Source organism: Rhyacophila brunnea, unplaced genomic scaffold (genome assembly GCF_057557595.1).
Source record: "Rhyacophila brunnea isolate RB1 unplaced genomic scaffold, BYU_Rbru_1.0 scaffold_21, whole genome shotgun sequence".
In the NCBI taxonomy this organism is placed as follows: domain Eukaryota; kingdom Metazoa; phylum Arthropoda; class Insecta; order Trichoptera; family Rhyacophilidae; genus Rhyacophila; species Rhyacophila brunnea.
In genome coordinates this window covers 14,477,295-14,495,853 of record NW_028232871.1, presented here as the reverse complement: position 1 = coordinate 14,495,853, position 18,559 = coordinate 14,477,295, and the positions used below count along the sequence as shown (strand labels likewise).

Sequence of the window (18,559 nt, the reverse complement as noted above, 5' to 3'; positions counted from 1 at the left end):
CCGCTGCAATATAATAATATCTAATACAATATTGTGCCAGCGAATATTGGACACCGAAATGCAAAAAAACGAGATTAAATTCTATTTCTGACACCGGCAGATTAAACTGTTTTTTTTCCTTCATATTATTTCGTCGTAAATTTTAAGGCCTTGTTTAGTGTATCGCTAAAATCAGTGAAAATCTGTGAAACACTTTGGGGTAATTTTATGTAAAGCACATATTATTGTGCTCACGTAGGTATACATAATATACTTCAGAATTTAAAAAAAAAACTCTTATGAAACATTCGTTGCACGTGGCCGAACAGGTCCAACGTCGCTTCTTCACTTTCAATGTAACGAGAGGCTGCATGATCTGCCTCCTCATCTCTCTGTTACCTTCAAAGCCATACCACCCCACCACTCACTCATCACCAGATGTATGCATCTGCTATCTCAAATCATTACCGTCAGAACATAACCGCTGAAAAGGTATCATTTAATTGTAACCGAGTACAACTTTGAGAAACATTCTGCATAGTATTGAATGTTCTTCCAGCCATTGTAGTGCCATCTACTGTGATGTGTATCCTTTGGTATTCAAAGCTGCCGACACCCTACCCTTATTTCACACTGTATGGTTTTAACCGTACGGTAAAAATACGAATCGGCAACAAGTATTGCACGCTTTCACAGTAGACGGTTTTAAATCGTACGGTCAGCAGAACACTCAACCACAAATTGAGCTGGTGACGGAAAAAACCGTGCATAAACCGTATAGTGTGAAATAAGGGTTACCCGTCGCTAATCAGGAGGAAATTCGGATCGGGCTATTGCACAAACTTAGGTGCAGATCTGCCCCCAAATATCTGAAACACTGTTCTATATAATATTGTCTACATATGGGTACTTCACAATAATTATGGATCAGTCCAATTTTCATAAAACTCGATTTTTTTTATTTCAGTGGCTAGATAAAACAAATTTCTATATTGTGTGTTAATATCATAATCGTAGCTCTACAATTTTCCGCATAAGTGACAATAGGTATTAGTATTGATAAGACATCAAATTGAATGTGAATCATGTCCATTTTGACAGTTCCTTCAGCAGTATAAAAAGGTATTTGATGACATTAATTTGCTAATATTAATAAAGCCTGAATATACTTTATGTTTCGACTATTTATTTAAATTCACCCATGTGTGTACTATCAAAATATGGTAATTATATAGAGTGAAAACATTGCTGAATTTTACAAAAGGAGTTTTAACTTTAAATATCTCAAGATTCATTTTGATGGACTTGATCTATTATTGTGAACCACCCATATTTTGGATGATAAGTTTACTGGCTCCGTTATTTGTTTTTTTCAATTTTGATAATGCCATATTGTTTTTTTTGTGCTCTGGTACAAAGTATAGAAATAAATGTATAAAATCTTTCAAGTTTCACTTCCTTGTGTCAGTAGAGTGTGCAGATACAAAATTGATATAAGATTAAGTAAATATGTAGGTATGTTTACATTTACAAGGTTCCATTGTAGACATCATAGTATACATAGTCGGTCAGCGGTCTGGTGACCTATACAAGTGCATATTTTAAATGCGTGCCGCGCCGTCGGTCCGTGTTTTGCATTGTTTCCGAGACCCAATTATGCTAAAGTAACCAATGCTTTATTTTATGTCTGTTTAGTAAGACAATTGGCCCCATTAACTATTCAATTTTATGCCATTAACGATGTACTCTGTTTGCTAATAAAATGTACCGTTTAACTGCAATTCTGAAATCAGATTTACAGAAGCAAAGACAGTGAAGAAACCCTCCTCTATAATATAGATCAGTGGTTCTCATGTGCGGCCCTGAGGCTCAGAGGATTTTGCTGCGGCCACCAGCGCTTTACAGAATAACATATCAAAAAAATATTTATAAAATTATGAAATTGGTTGAATACACATGACTTATTATTGGTTTTATTTAATAAAACGCAATTTTTTTTTGTAGTACTTATTCCACTTTTAATCAATATATTAGGACCGGTTTCGTCCGCCTCAGTGAGACATTTTCAACTGAATACCCCATTGTCCATGAAAGTGGAATAAGTACTACAAAAAAATTTGCGTTTTATTAAATAAAAAAAAACAATACAATGCAGTTCCACCATGAATTGACAGTTAACAAAATAAAAGAAATTACACATGACTTGTCTAACATATCTTTCCACGCTCAAAATGAAACTTCGCCTTTTCAGATGGCAATTCTAGACACTTTTTCAATTAAAAAAAAAAAATCGGCATTTTTTCTGCCATCTAGCTTTTTTTCTTAGCTTGTCTGGCATATTTTTGTGAATGACAGTTGGCAGCACTGGGCGTCAGTTTTGATTGATTTTTCGAACCTTGCTCGTCTCGAAAACGTCGCAAAATTTAAAATTTATAAAAAGTGTTTTCAGGTAAAATTATCCCAATCATAATAATGAATCGTCTTACCGATGCATTATCATGATGATGACGAGGGGTAGGTACCTACTACTGTTACTAGTATGTTGAAAGTTTAGGAAACACTGTACAAATCAAAATAAATTAATGCTTAATGAAACTATGCATATGGCAACACACCGAGTTATGTCATTTGATATAAGTATAATATAATAACTTAATAACTAATAAAATAACTATAGACACTGCGTGTAAGTTACACACATTTTAGCTATAAAACCTAACCTGTAAGGTTAGAGTGTGACAGATTTGCACATAAATTATTTAATTTTATAACGATGTTATTAGATAAATGCTAAGAGAGTCAGTGTTGCAACTCGCAAATTTAATATACTTCTTATATTTATTTGTAATAATATTTTAATAGTTTGCATATTGTAAATAATGTTAATTTTACCTAACCCGTCGATTTAAGTGAGAGCTGATTTGCATTTCGAATGGATAAAGTAATCGAAATTATTGACTTGGTTGTACTATGGCCGCAATACATTCCAATCTGTGTTTATCGATTCGCCGCTAATAACTGTGCATTATATATAGTGTTTATTTTTTTTTCTTTTGTTGTCAAGCTGTCAAACGCGAAAAAATTATATATTTTTTATGTTGATAATATTTGTGACTGGAATTTTCGCATACGATTAAATTAAAACGACAGGGCGAACGCCGTTAGTTGGACTTACCAAGTGAAGTAGTTTACTGGAAAACCTAAAATTGAGAAAGCTGATTCAAAACTTTTTGCAGTATTTCCAGAATGGTTAGAGTAACTTCAGTACACTCATTTTTATACTATTGCAGTGATTTTTGAATTACACTTATAGTAGTTATATACGGATTGATGAATAAAACAGTACTCATCGTTTTTGGCTATTATATTACATATATGTTTTGGTAGTATAATCTTGGGTCAACAACTACGTCTATATCGTACAACGAATGGAGCATAGAGTGCATTCGGGTTGCTGGTTGAGGCACATAGTGCCTGAAGATGCCGAAAGGCGAAACCCGGGTCGCAAAAAACGACTCGAATGGAATAGTACAAAACTTAAATCCATTTTAATGTACTGGTACAGATAGAAATACTCAATGACATAAGTTCGTTCGTTTCTCACACGTCTTTAGAGTTTAGACAAATGATGTAGGGTAGAGTGACGTTAACTGGACAGGGCAAGTCATTCCAAACAATATGGTAATTAAAATCGGAATTTTAAAAAACATTGTATTTTTAGTTTGGCTCTTGGATCCCAGATGGCGTTATGTTCTTCAACCATAGCAGAAATATAACAATGTGTCATTACATCATCAAATTAATGTCAAAAGTGTTGTTTGTAGTATAATTTTGCTCCTCAGTAATTTCATATTTTAATAAGTTTAAACTGTCTTAAACATTATTTTTTCGAACGTATCGTCTTGCAAAAGTCATCTGAATTCGTATTATATCAGGAGACAAGGTACGCTGTGATTTTTTAAACTTTAAATTTGTTTATTATCAAAAAAATGGCCTTCGGGGTTAACTGGACAGTGTCAGAACTGGGTTAACTGGGCCTGCTCAGTTCACTTGCCGTGCATGTAATTTTATTTATTGATAATTTATCATTTTCAAATAATTAATAAGTGTGTTTTATTACAGATCATCGAATTAAGTTACTACTGCCCTCAGGAAATGTAGCCAAAACATCTAGATATGCAGGGTTATTATCATTTGAAGTGAAGGAATTAAATAAATTTAATTTTTATTAACATTATCTGTATTACATACTATAATAATAATAAAATATATATTATATTTCAACAGTAAATTCAAACTACTAACTAAAATTCGTTGTAAGTGCTAACATAATAGATTATCTAAATATGCTCAGTTAACCTACCTATGAGGCCCAAATAACCTGCCTATGTGGTTAACTGGGCAGGTTTCCCCTTTTCACTATTTATGTTTTTTTACGAATGTCTTTAAAATAACTACATTGTCAATTTTATCAACCATAGCTAATTAAGTTTGTAATGTTTTTTTACGGAAAAATCAGTTAATTCCTATGGTAAATAAATTATTAAAAATGAAAAACAAAAAGGGAGCCCAGTTAACCTCACTCTACCCTACATCGCAGATTTGACTCAAACTCGAACCCCAGCGGCAAGTTTAACTTGGCGTGCAAAGCAGGGCAGAGTCGTGAGTGAAGTCTCAGGCTATTGCCAACTGACTGCCAAGAAAAGTTCTCGTAGTTGGTACCTAGTAGCGTTGGTACTCTTCGGTACCTATTGCCGGACGAAAAAGTGTCAGTGTGTCAGCGGTTGGCTGGAGAGGCAAAAAAGAGCGTAAACAAACTAATCACCTTGCGGCTTTATCTTTGCTTCTTCGAACATGCATGCATCGGGAACATTTTTGATTATCAACTTTATTTTGTGTATTCATAATTATTATTGCCAACAATTAGCGTATATTAGGAATCCGTTGGCCCCCACAAGGGGGGGACTGACAGGCATCTAGCCTAGGGGCCCAGGCTCAGAGGGGGCCTGGCGTGGCGGATCGACCACATAATAGAGATAAACACACATCTTAAATTTGCTCTGATTGTAAAAAAAGTCGTCTGCGGCGCTATTTTACTTCAGGGTTATTACCATTTTAAAATAGGTATATGGTTGTACGATGCAATTTTTGGTTTTTGTGTGTTCTCCATAATTCGTCTCCATGTGCTAAAAATCGCTAAAAATACACTGAATTTTTATTGACCTTGAACACCATTTAGAAAACGCCTGTGTAGAGCGTCAGACTGCCTTTAACCTTAGTGGTAGGAAGGGGGGCCGCGAAAGATCATGGCCTGGGGGCCCGCTTCAGGATGTGGGGCCATGCCGTTAACATATGAAATTGAAAGTGCTATCACAACAATCCAGATACATATTGTACAAAACACTGGTGAGGTTAGTCCTCACATATGGAACAAAGTTTTGGGTCATCGGAGCGTGATTTGTGATTTCTCGAATTCTCGATTTCGAAAATTCTCAAAATCAAGACTAATTGTTTTCTCGAGAATTATCGAGATTCTCGAGAAATCGTCATTATTACAATAGTTACTAGATATCTCTTGCCAACAGTTTTCTTCAATTTTTAGGTCTTTTACTGACAAATTTAAGAAATTCCGTTCAGAAACAAAAATTACATGAAATTTATGTTTTTAAAATTCCGGTTGCGGTCGGCAGCTTAGCCTAGTGACAGTTTCTCAATTTATTGAGAATCTCGTTGATGATTTTTTGAAAAATGAGAAATCTTGAAATTTCAGAAAAATAATTTCTGAAGATTCGATGTTGGCCTTTTCTTGTTATTTCTCGAGATGTTAACGGAATATCCTGAGCGAAATATTTAGAGCTAAGAATAGTGCTGAGAGAACTACATTTTAACATAAACCATAGTTGGTAATATTCTACCGGACATACTGTAAAATGCCTTTCAATTATTGTATCCGAGATGTCACATCACATGTAAGCATCCTTATGATCTTCCCTTTTATATGCATACTGACTATAGTTCGTTCAATCAACAAACCCCTTTCTGTTGCATCCCTTGCATCATAGCGAACTACTTTAGTATTACTATTTAAATGTTAGAGCTTCAATTCGTGATATTAATCTGATTCCATCGCCGACAGTTGGGTACGACTGCTTTGCCAAGAGTTCAACATTAGCGGAAACAGGTTTGGATTCGCGAAGAGGCGGGCCGCGTCCCGTTATTTATAGTTCTCTGGCCGGCGATCGCTCGCGGGACCTTGCTGTTTTATATCTGATCATTCGGTTGACCGAAAGCATGTGCATTTCAATTAGGTACGATTTATTGCTATCAAAAGGTGAGTCAGCATTATGGATTAGTCGTTTTTTTCCGTTTACTTTCGCTTGTAGGTAAATGTGTTAAAACTACATCTATCTAACTGGCTTTTGATGTCTGTGAGCAATCCCCTGTAAGGTTTCGTTCTAGTTCATATTTCAGAGTTAGTGACTATATCGGTATAGGAAATTCGAAGCATTCTTCCTGGGCTACACCAAGAGTTGTAGCTGTTTCGATGCCATTCAAAAATCAGCCAGAATCTATCCACTGCTAGATGAAGGCCTCTTTAAGCTGATTCCATTTGTCTCGGACCTGTGCGTTGCGTTGCCACGTACTTCCGCACAGCTTAATCATTTCATCGATCCAGCGGCCTCTAGGTCTACCTTGCGAACGTTTTGTACCTCTTGGGTACTACTGAATGACTAGATTTGTCCAACGATTATCCTTTCTTCGAACTGTGTCCAGGCCATTTCCATTTGAGGATTTTAGCGAACTCTATTACATCGAAAACCCTTGTGTGTTTCCTAATCCACTCATTTCTCTTTTTGTCCTTTCGCATTGTGCCCAGTATGCACCTCTCCATACCACGTTGTGCTACTCTTCTGGATCTCTCTTTTAGTTAGGGTCCATGTTTCACACACATATGACGTGTTACGTACGTATGTACTTATATATAAATCAATTAATGTTCTCTCTTTTCTTGTTAGTCGTTCCCTCATGGCTGAGGATCTTGACCACCTTGAAATTCCGTCATCTTCTGATCGACTTTCCACCCCCTTGATTCCTCTGCTTTTTTCAGGTCAGGTCAAAGGCTGCTCCCCAGTAAGCTACTTCACATGGTCGCTCCAGCGTGCCGACGCTCTTCTTCCAGTTATATTTTCGAGAGCCGTTCCTTTATCTGTAGTCTCTGGATTATCGACTGGTTCGTCCTGTGCTCTGTCCAAGAAATACAAAGCATCGTCTCCGAGAACACATTTCAAAGGCATCAATTGCCTTCCTTTCCCTGGCCCTCAGGGTCCACGATTCGACACCTTACAAACGTATGGAGAATACTAATGTTTGCACAAACATAATTTGTATTGCAATAGAAATTCCCCGATCCTTCCATATAGTGGTAAGACGTGTTATCGCATTTTTCGCAATCGGTGTTTCTAAACACCGATCACAGATATTATACAATCTAAAATATTTGAAGTATAGGTGTTGTTGGTAGAAGGTTTGGCTGATCGATAACCATTAATTTGCTCTTATTCCTAGGGACGATATAATGATTTATAAAAAGAAAATAAACCGGTGACTTTTTTACTCTTCCTTTGGGAAGCTGGTTTCGTGAATGCTTTTTGTCTCTGATGTTTACCCCCCAGTTGGTAACCCGATGTCTATCCGTTCCTAAACAAAAGACTATCTGGTTCGGAATAAATTCGTTGGTTCTCTTCACGTCGATTTTTAGGCCAACACGAAACGAATTGTATGTGTGTAGCAGTGGCGAAGGAGTGGAGGTAGGCTGTTGAGATTCTATATAAATAGTGTACACTAAACTTTATCAGTCATGCTCATTTGTTTTCATTAAACTAAGAATACAATTTGCAGATGGTGCTGGTTAGTTTTTAAAATTCAATTAAACCATGCCTAAACCAAACCATAATAGTTTAGGTAGGCTATGGGTGACCTGACAAAAATAGTGCACACTTTTTCAGTCATATTTATTTGTTTTCGTTGAATTAAGAATACATGTTGCAGATTGATGGTGGTTATTTTTTTTTAATTAATTATGCCCTGCCTAACCAAACTATAATCTATAAAATATCTAAAATTATTTAACGTTTAATGGCATAATTTTAGGTATTTTATAGATAAACGAATATTGTTTGACTATCATCTACTTCTACTATGATATGGATTAGGCAAGGTTTAATTGAATTTTAAAAACTGTTCAACACTATTTACACAATATAGCAGCCTTCTTCTTCTTCTTTGGCCATATCCGTCCCTTAATTGGAGCATGTGGACAGCATGCGGCGCCTCTAAGAATCCATGTCGCTCGCCAGTCTTCTTGCTTCGTCCCTGGTCAAACCAGCATCCCGTAGCTCCGCCGTAGTTCAATGAAAAGAAATACGTTTGACTGACAAAGTTTAGTGTGCACTAATTATGTCGGATCTTAACCGCCTCCCTTCGCCACTGGTGTGTAGCTTATCTTGTACCTATGTTATAAATATCGTTTTGAATGTTTAGAATATATAGTGCAGGATCCCATAGACTTTTCGTATACACAATATGCGGAACGCATTCTGACAATAATTGTAATAGGTTTTAGGGGTCACCAAAATATATAATGTCGATATTGCCAGACGATATTAGTGGTAAATTTTTTTTTATTGAGGTTTTAATTTTTTTTCTTATAACCCACCAAAAATTGTTCTGAGTTCTTCAATAAAACCAAGACCGAATCAGGGATTGATTGAATATGCAATAATTGTACCATGCCATCGGCATGGTCGTAGAACGGTTCGTCCCATTTGAAAAAATAAAAATAGCGGATAGTGCAATGTGTTCAAAATTATCGATTCTTAGGATCCTCCTTGGTTTAAATTATTTTATTTAGTAGCATTTTTGTATAAAATCACCCAGATTGGTTTCTTTACTATGCATATGACATTAGTTTTAGTATTATGGTTAATCCAGAAACAGTGTAGGTTGCATATATAGGTAGGTGAATAAATGAAATAACGATAGCCATTATTCACACTAAGTACACATTTATTAAAAAAAGAGGGATCTCAGAAGAATTTCCGTATTTAAGGATGCCATTTGGCAGCTGAATCTCTTCGAATTGACCACTAATATCGCCAGGCAACATCTACATTATATATCTTGGTGACCCCTAAAACCTATTCCAATTGTCAGAATGCGTTCCGCATAATATTATGTATACGAAAAGTCTATGGGATCCTAGACTAATAATATTTCATTCAAACATCATTCATCCGTCAACGCTGCATAATAAATTGAAACCTTGTACTTATTGAAAATGACCATACAAATTATGGTGTTGAACAACTTGACCAAGAATACGTTAATAACATGCATCAGTATGGGATTTAATAAATCGCTTTCACAGCCAAATGTAAACATAATTGTCGAGTTATTCACGTTTCAGGTGTGTACATATTATTAGTAAATATTTTCGAATAGCAGTCATATTAATTTGATTAACGTGTAGTTAATATTAAGTATAAAAAATTAATCGGTACCTATATAAAAATGACAGCGCTGTTTAAGTATTAATATAAGTAGAAATTAAGCCGGAGATGACGTCTTCACATAATAATTACAAGATAAAAAGATTTTTTTATATACCACGTTTTTAAATTTTCTGTTCTGTTAAACTTGACAATTCTATGTATTAATAATTTAGGTCAAATAAGGGATTTTTTTATATTTTGCAACAAACAAACAAAATATAGAATACTGAAATATCATTTTGATTTCCATAGTAACGCACGTACTTATATATTAATAATTTAGTTGCTAGGACCACCCCCTTATCAACCAATAATAGTGGATTGGATTACGGATTTCTTCCGAAATAACTTTTTATTAAAAACAGATTTAACTGAAAATGAATTCAATTCTACTTAAAGATGGCTAAAAGTATTAAAAGAAAGCACTGACATCGTGTTCTGATGTATTCTAAAAGTTTAAAATGTCTAGCTAGTCGGGAAGTTAGTTAAAAATCGATTGCAAGATTTGTATTGGATAAACAACCACCGGACAAACAAGAATACGAGCTAAGAAAAACGTGGTAAAATAATAATATACCTACTGAAATAAGCGCACTGAAACATGACAATATTGTTTACACCCGCCGTCTTTGACAACTGGTTCGATGTTTTATACATACGCATTTTTGGGCACTGGGACAACTGGACGCCAGGACAAATGGGCGCCGTACTATCGATGAAATAAATAGACGTTCGTTACGATTTGATACAGAAAGTAGACGAGGAATATTAATAAGTGTCTACCTACTACTTAGTAGGTTTAATTCATTTTGCTTTTAACATAATGTTTTTATTGCGGATTGGGAATTATTGTGCCTGACGTTTTATATAAAAATAAAAGAACTCTCCTCTCGTTGGAACTTAATATGCACAATTAAATCATTATTTACGGGTTCATCTTCAAATTATCACCAATTAAATTATAATGTAATAATATTATATAAGTATTAAATATATATTTTTAAAAAACCTACCTAATTCACGAACGTTTATTTATTTTATAATTTCATTCGATTGCGTAGCGCCCAGTTGTCCCGGTGCCGAATCGTCGCAGATCACATTTTTGTGATCAAATTATTTAAATAAATGATTGTTCGGTTTACCTACTGACTCTTCCTTTTTATGAAAGGAAACCGTTTGGTCGTGTCTAGCCGCTTTCGTTCGTAAAACGGATTCATCATACGTTTTGGGTTAACGATGCACCACGATGGGTCAGAGTTCACCCCCCCCATTTGAACTGTGTTTTTAAATGCACTATCTGTCTTTCAGCCACGGAATGAAAACGCGTTTTTGATCAATAGGTACTCCCCCTTTCTGTACAAGGAATTATGAAATGTATTGTACCCACCCTCGCCGTTGCGAACCTTGAGAGTGCCGATACCCATGTCGAAGAAGTTTGAAACCTTCTAAATTATTCAAAACTTGTTTCCCGCACATGCGTTGTGTAAATACAAATATTATATACTCATCTTTGCAATTTATAATATGCCTCAATAAATCAGTTAGCATGGATATAGTATTCATACTGAAGCTATCACCTTCACCAAAAACATTTCATCCCTTCTCTCCCACGATTCCACATAGTACCTATTCATCGGAGTCACGAGGGAAGTTTGTTAGTACTTATTTGGCTGCTTATACGCAGGCAGTCAGTGACGTCCCTAGACAAAATACCGCCCCTAGGCAGCGCCAAAATGGCGCCAAATTTTTTATACAGTATTTTTTCATGTCTCCAATTTCTAAGAAATGTATGGGTACATTATTAACAAAATATATACCTATTACTAAAAATTAAGTTTATAAATATTTGTCCTCTTCTTTCATTTCATTTTTTCTATACATTAATTTGCTATTTCTGGAGGAATTAAGGGCGATCCGTGTCGCTTTTCTTCAAACGGAAAGATATTTTCGTTATTACTAAGTTTAGATATATTTAGGTAGTAGCTATTTCTATCAGTGGCGAAGGGTGGAGGTAGGCTGTTAAGATCCACCATAAATAGTGCACATTAAACTTTGTTAGTCATACGTATTTGTTTTTATTGAACTAAGACTACAATTTATAGATGGTGTTAGTTAGTTTTTAAAAATAAAGTAAGCCCTGCCTAAACCAAATCACAATATTTTGGTATACTTTCGGCGATACGACAAAATTGTGCACACTTTTTCAGGCATACATATTAATTTTCGTTGGATTAAAAATACTTATTACAGATATTGTCGGCTTATTTTTTAAAAATTCATCAAGCCATGCCTATACCAAACCGTAATCGATAAAAAATATTCTTTAATCTATAAAATATCCAAAGTTATGTATGATTTAATTGCATAATTATAGATATTTTATAGAAATACGAGTATTTTTTGACTATTATCTATTATGGCTTGGTTTTAGCAAGGTTTCATTGAATATTAAAATTTAACCAACACCATCTGTAAACTGTAGTCTTATTTAAATGAAAACAAATACGTATGACTGATAAAGTTTAGTGTGCACTATTTATGGCGGATCTTAACAGCCTACCTCCACCCTTCGCCACTGATTTCTATATACATATACCTAATGATTCTCCTCGATTTGCCGCCCTTCGAGTAACTGCCGCCCCCAAGCGACGCTCAATCTGCCTACCCCCACAGGACGTCACTGAAGGCAGTCTAATAATTAATAGATACATCAACTTGTAGTACAATGTGAATGTTTTGGTAAAATGAGTTGTTGTGCCGTGATGTCGTTTGCATGCGTAATTGCGATATCGTGATCTTATTGAGGATAGCAATATGTGTATAGATAATTTGAATTTCTTCACTTCCTTTGACGTCCTAAATCGTCCACACAAAGTGCTAACAGGATTTCGTTTAGCAACTAATGTAGTCGCTAATTATACTATAATGATAGTGAAATCACTTATTTAAAATGTTTTCTATAGATTTTCGAAAACAAACATCGCTTTCCCTATTCAAAAATCAATACAAAGTCCCGGACATATGTCGGTTAAATAAATGTAAAGTGTTTTTGCTTGTAGATCGTTTGCAAAGAGACATGTGCAAATGTGAAATCAATGGACGAGTGCTAAAAACACTCATTAATTGGTTTCGTTTTATAGGATTACTTTCTTACGCGAAAGGAAATACCTATCTAAAACTTTTTAATTCACTATTTCTTTTATTCAACGAATAATTCACAAGATTTAAGAATGTACCATTCTAATTATTGAAGATTTTTTCTATTGGTTATAATACATTTTCTCAGAAGTGTTTTTCAAAATTATGTAGGTATGTTCCAAAACTTTTTATTAGTGGTAGCATAAAATTGCTTGAATTAGAATAATGTGAGACCAAAATTAGTCACGAAATATTATAAAGTATCGAGAGAGAGCATAAAGCGCGACCCAAATTGAGGTGCTTGTTGGTGACTATCACGAGACGTCACAGTAAGCTGCCGCTACGGAAAAAGTGTGTAATGTCGTTTTTCTTGGTGTTTAAAATGTTATCAGACTGATGCTCCCATCCCGTAGCACATTTTGAACCTTTAAACGAACATTGTCAGTCGGCAAAATCTGCCGAAATCACCAAAACAACAATGAGATCACCTCACGTTGAATTGCACTGCATCGACACCTTCATGACGTTTTGGACGTTTTTATCATATTTCACATGCCTACACTCTTCAAATGCCATGTCAAAACCGCGTTTTTTTGTTTTTAGCGGTTGGCACTGTGTATTTTCGATAAAAATATTGTCTTATCTATGGTCTGCAGATTGGGTTTTGTTCAAAATAATATTATCTATGGATGTCATGTCGCATTGTAATTTTAACGTAAGCGCACGTAGAAACTGTTAAATTAATTGAAATTAGCGTGAATAATTAATATTAATTCAAAATACTAATACATTGGAGTTGGCACTCTCTATAATTGAATTTAGAGAGGTGGTGATCGTTCAAAATATTCTGCAAAATGACGAAACCGTAGACTAAATTTGTCGCCGTGACAGCGTGACAGTGATGTGACATGCATCTCAGTTTGATCACAACTTTACAATTGAGGATATGTTCGATTTTATTCGAATGCAACGATTAAAACATGAAGACAATTTTTAAATATAGAACACTCGAAACAAATGAAATGAATTTTTCTGTCATATTTATTCTATTGTCGAGTTTTCTTCTCTGGTGTCTGCTGATGAGGGTTACCCGAGCGAGGAGTCTCTGCTGGTGATTAGAGGCCTCGCTTCCCTTGGGCGAATATTAAGAGCCACGATTCTACAATATTATATGACTTCCAACGATTATTTTTATTTCTTGTTTATGGAACACGCTTTCCGGTGTGTAAATCTCACGATTATTTTTATGTAGGTAGATAATCGCTAATGGTCATTAGTATTTTAGTTATTTTAAAGTTATTGAAAGACGGTATGTTGAGATATGTCACAGAATCATATTTGAATGGATTGCTTTCGAATGAATCCAACTTTACCATGTCACGCTCTAGCATTGGAGTATTTCACAAGCATACGATTGTGGCATTTTATTTACCTTCGTCCATACTGCAGCGGATAATGCTGTAAGATGGGGATGGATTGGCTATGCCGATAGTCAGGGGCGTGCCAAGCGGGAGTGTCAGGGATGCGAAACACCCGGGCGGCAAGATTTAAGGGCGGAAAAAGTTCTAAGAACCATTCACCAGAAAGTAAATTAGTCATAAAGGTACAATATTTCAAGAAAAAAATAATTTGTCTCATGAGCTTGTTTCACGGATAGTAGTTCAAAGTTCAAAAGTGGAGACTCAGCCTTCGTCAGATGACATGGCTCTCAAGTACAGTGCAAATTAGTGGCGAAGGGTGGAAGTATGCTTTTAAGATCCGCCATAAATGGTGCACACTAAACTTTGTCAGTTATACGTATTTGTTTTCATTGAAATAAGACTATAATTCATAAAAGGTGTTGGTTAGTTTTTAAAATTCAATTAAACCCTGCGAAAACCAATTCATAATAGATAATAGTCAAAAAATACTCGTCTATCTAAAATTATGCAATTAAATCATACATAACTTTGAATATTTTATCGATAGAATAATATTTTTTATCTATTATACTCGTAGTTTGCTTTAGGCAGAGCTTAATAAATTTACAAAAATGAACCAACAATAATATCTAATATGTATTCTAAATCCAACGAAAACAAATAAGTATGAATGATAAGGTGTCCACAATTTTGTCGTATCTACCATATGTATCAAAACTATTATGGTTTGGTTTACGCTGTTTAATGTGCACCTTTTATGGCGGATCTTAACAGCATACCTCCACCCTTCGCTACTGGTGCACATGCATTTCAAGTATCCGTTCAATGGATTTGAACGTAATACCTTCGTTAGACCGAAGGGACGTTGCCTAACACAATTGTTCACAAAATTTTGATATCTAGCATACCTACTGTCATTGTTTTTTGACGAAATTATTCGTATGTCATTAATCGGCATAACATCGTACATTTGTTGCAATACATATGTGGGTGCCATGGTATGATGGATAAGGAAGTCGGGATTCGGTGGATGCTCCGATGGATGGAGGAGCCAGGTTTATTTGCAGCGTAAACAGTCGGTACAAGAGTATGTTACAGTAGTTATGTTACAATACTTATGATACTGTTCCGAGGTCCGAATCTCGGTAGAGTGAGATGTTGTGCGGAGCGATATAGAGACTGAGATACTAACAGGCCGGGAACTTATATTCGAGTGACATGTCCAATCAATTATGATCCGCTATTTATTGATGTACTTCTCCTTCTTCTTCGATGGCGCTACAGCTCAAGTTGTGGCCTGTCCTCCAGCCGGAACTGACTTCATGACTTTTCCCGTTCATGATTTTTAGCAGCTGGTTGGCATCTTGTGTAATGATATCACCCCATCGTGTGCGTGGCTTTCCCACTGGCCTTTTCCCCCCTGGATTTCCTTCAAGGATATTCTTCGGTATCCGTGACTCAGGCATGCGCTGGACATGGCCTGCCCAGGTCAGCCTCTGGAGTTTTATGAAGGTGGAGAGTTTTGAATCTTGGTATAAGCGGTATAGTTCCGTGTTGTACTGCACTCCCCACCATCATTCATGGGTCCGTATATGATGTACTCGCAATCAAAATAATATCTTAAAAAGAATATTTAGAAAATAATTATTATAAGGAGTTTTTATCATCGGATATTACTGATTATGTAGAAAAATGGATATCTCGGAAATTAGCATTGCAGTCAACTAGTTATTTACTGAATTTGTCATAATTGGACACCACGGGAAATGGATGTACCTATATCGCCGAACAATATGCTGACACGGATTGCTTGTTTATCCCCATACATATTATTATCTACGTCAAATGTTTTAAATTTAAGTAAAAGTCTCCAAGTCGATTATTTGGGGTAATAAATTATGGTTTGTTTTGATTATGTCTTTCAAATAACAATATTGAAAGTATGTAGTCAATACTCAGAAGAATGAGTCAACCACTTTCTTTCGTCTTGTTTGATATCTATTTTTAAGGTGCGATCATGCTAATTTCTGTCTAGCGAATAATTTTAAAATGTTATTTATTTGTTTATAATGTCCATCTGTTGTATAGTATGAATGAGAAATTATTCTTTGGAATGCGATTCGGCGTTATGTTGTATGCGAAATGGGCGTGACACAGAAAAAATAATGTAGTTTGGCCATAAAATATAAACACATCGATCGTGAACTGTCGGAATTCGGTTTCACGGCGTGGACATTATTATAATTGGGTAAAAAGTGTGAAATAGTGATAGCGAAACTTTTGCAATAAAAAGAAAACTGATAGATATAGACTTTTCCTCAAACTGTTAGAACAAAATATGCGTAAATTACACCTCTTTGTGTCCAAAGAATTGAAGAACGCACTTCTTCCAGGGAGATAAGAGATGTTATTTGAGGCCAAAACAAGCCACACCTCGGACGTGTTGATTCTCTTCTTATTGGGTTCTTGAGGAGTCCAGGTTTCAATAACGTAGGTATAAAAAAATAGAAAATTAGCTTTTTAGTTTGCATAGACATCACAAATTATAAATTCAAATCGTTCAAGACATGACATAAGAATACGAGTAAATAATAAAATAATAAAAATAAAAGTACATAACACAGAGTGAAGTTGGTTCAAATTTAAATTTAGGTATTTAAATTCAAATTCATTTTTTTATATATATGCCGTGAATATTACAAATTATATATTTAAGACGTTCACAACATGACATTTAAAAACAAAGAAACAGTGTAAAGAAGAAATAAATACATGCAGTATCACAAAAACGGTATGAAAAGTAAAGTAAAAGGTACAAAAATTATAAAATATATAAATTATAAAGCATGTAAGCATACCGAATGAGCTAAGTGGACCTTATTTTATAAATTTATAAAACATCATCCACCTATACTCATCCTCGCGTAGGTGGAATATATCAATATTCAATATCCGAAGCGATTTGGTTGAACATAGTTATTGCCCTCCCAATTGGCATCACCAATGGCAGGTTAGTTTTGCTCCTCGGGAGAACGGTTGATAGACGTTATCTTAAAAACAACGTCCAACTAAAATCACCCTCCCGTAAGTGGAATATACCTATCAATATCCGAAGCGCTTTGATTGAACATGGTTATTGTCCTCCCAATTGGCAGTAGGTAGGTACTAATGGCAGGTTTTCCCCCGATTTCCTAGATAATTATCAGAGACACACAAGTCAATACTACCAATAATGGCAGAGTTTCCATTTATATTCGATCTATTTAATAAAGTAGGCTCGCTTCAGCTGGGGCACGGTTTAAAACGATCGTGACTACGCGACGCGCAGATTATGCAAATGTCGCGTGCAGAACAAAACATAATTTGTCATAAAAAGTCAACATGCGTCCATTTAATGTTATGTTTATTGTTCTATTACTAATAATAATAATAATAATATATTCATTGACATGTTTTCTTTTTCATGTAAATGGGTAACGTTTTCTAGTCATCTTTACACGATTTAAGAATTATTTCCCCCGTCGCCATCACGAAACAAATTTACGTGTTCACAGCTCGACTTTCGCTCTCCGATTGCCAGCCAGTCCGGAATTTCGTCGCACCTATAGTTGAAAATTATTTGCCGTTTCACTGAAGTGTCGTCTTAATTAAAAGTATTTGCCACTACACAGTTGGTATCTATATATTAGAATATTATACTCATATCTCAATTATTGTATGACATTGGCGGCCCTCATTCTTCAGGTGGATCACAACTGCAAACGAGATGTTTTGAATTTTTAATGGACTTTCGATAGCTTCGATGGCTCTAGCCCTGGGGTCATTTCACCAATTGAAGCAGCTGCTTAGAAGTGGAACCATTTAGGTTCGTGTTATGGCTATCTATAAAATTTATTTGCAAGATTTGTTTTTTTTTTGCCATCGCTGCGCTGTTCTGTCCTAAGGTTGATTTACACAATATGGCATTGGTGTCAGTGAGCACGGGTTCAGTATCAAATCGCTTCAGTATAATGCATATCGACCTTGTTTAGGGAAACGGGCGTAACCCTCACAGAACAAATTTTACAGGAGAGGCAAAAAACGTTTTTTGAATGATTTTAGTTTAATATATAAAAAAAATAAGCACATACATTGGGTGCATGATGATTGATGATTTAATATAATATATTTTCGATCTAATAATAATTAAAGAAATTACAGAAAAATCATTAAATTTGAGAGTAAATGGTTTTTTACTTAAATTAAACCTTAATTATTATCAATTCAAACCTGAATTCAGATAATAATTCATCTTTTGCGGCTTACTTCCTTTTTATAGAACGTTTATTTAGTTGTATACTTACATTGTTAATATCTAATAAAAGCATTTTTCGAAAAATCGAGGGTTACGCCCCTTTTCCTAAATAAAGTCGATATTTTCCCTGTACGCTGCTGACATGGATGTGGGCATCTCCTGAGAAAGTTTCCTTG

The 18,559-nt window shown here is 35.2% G+C and overlaps 1 protein-coding gene across 5 annotated transcripts in view; it reads left to right on the top strand.

Annotated features, from left to right (window-relative positions):
* The window catches only part of DAAM (disheveled-associated activator of morphogenesis-like protein), a 551,406-nt gene that overhangs the window by 292,013 nt on the left and 240,834 nt on the right, over positions 1-18,559 (top strand). The window lies entirely within an intron of this gene.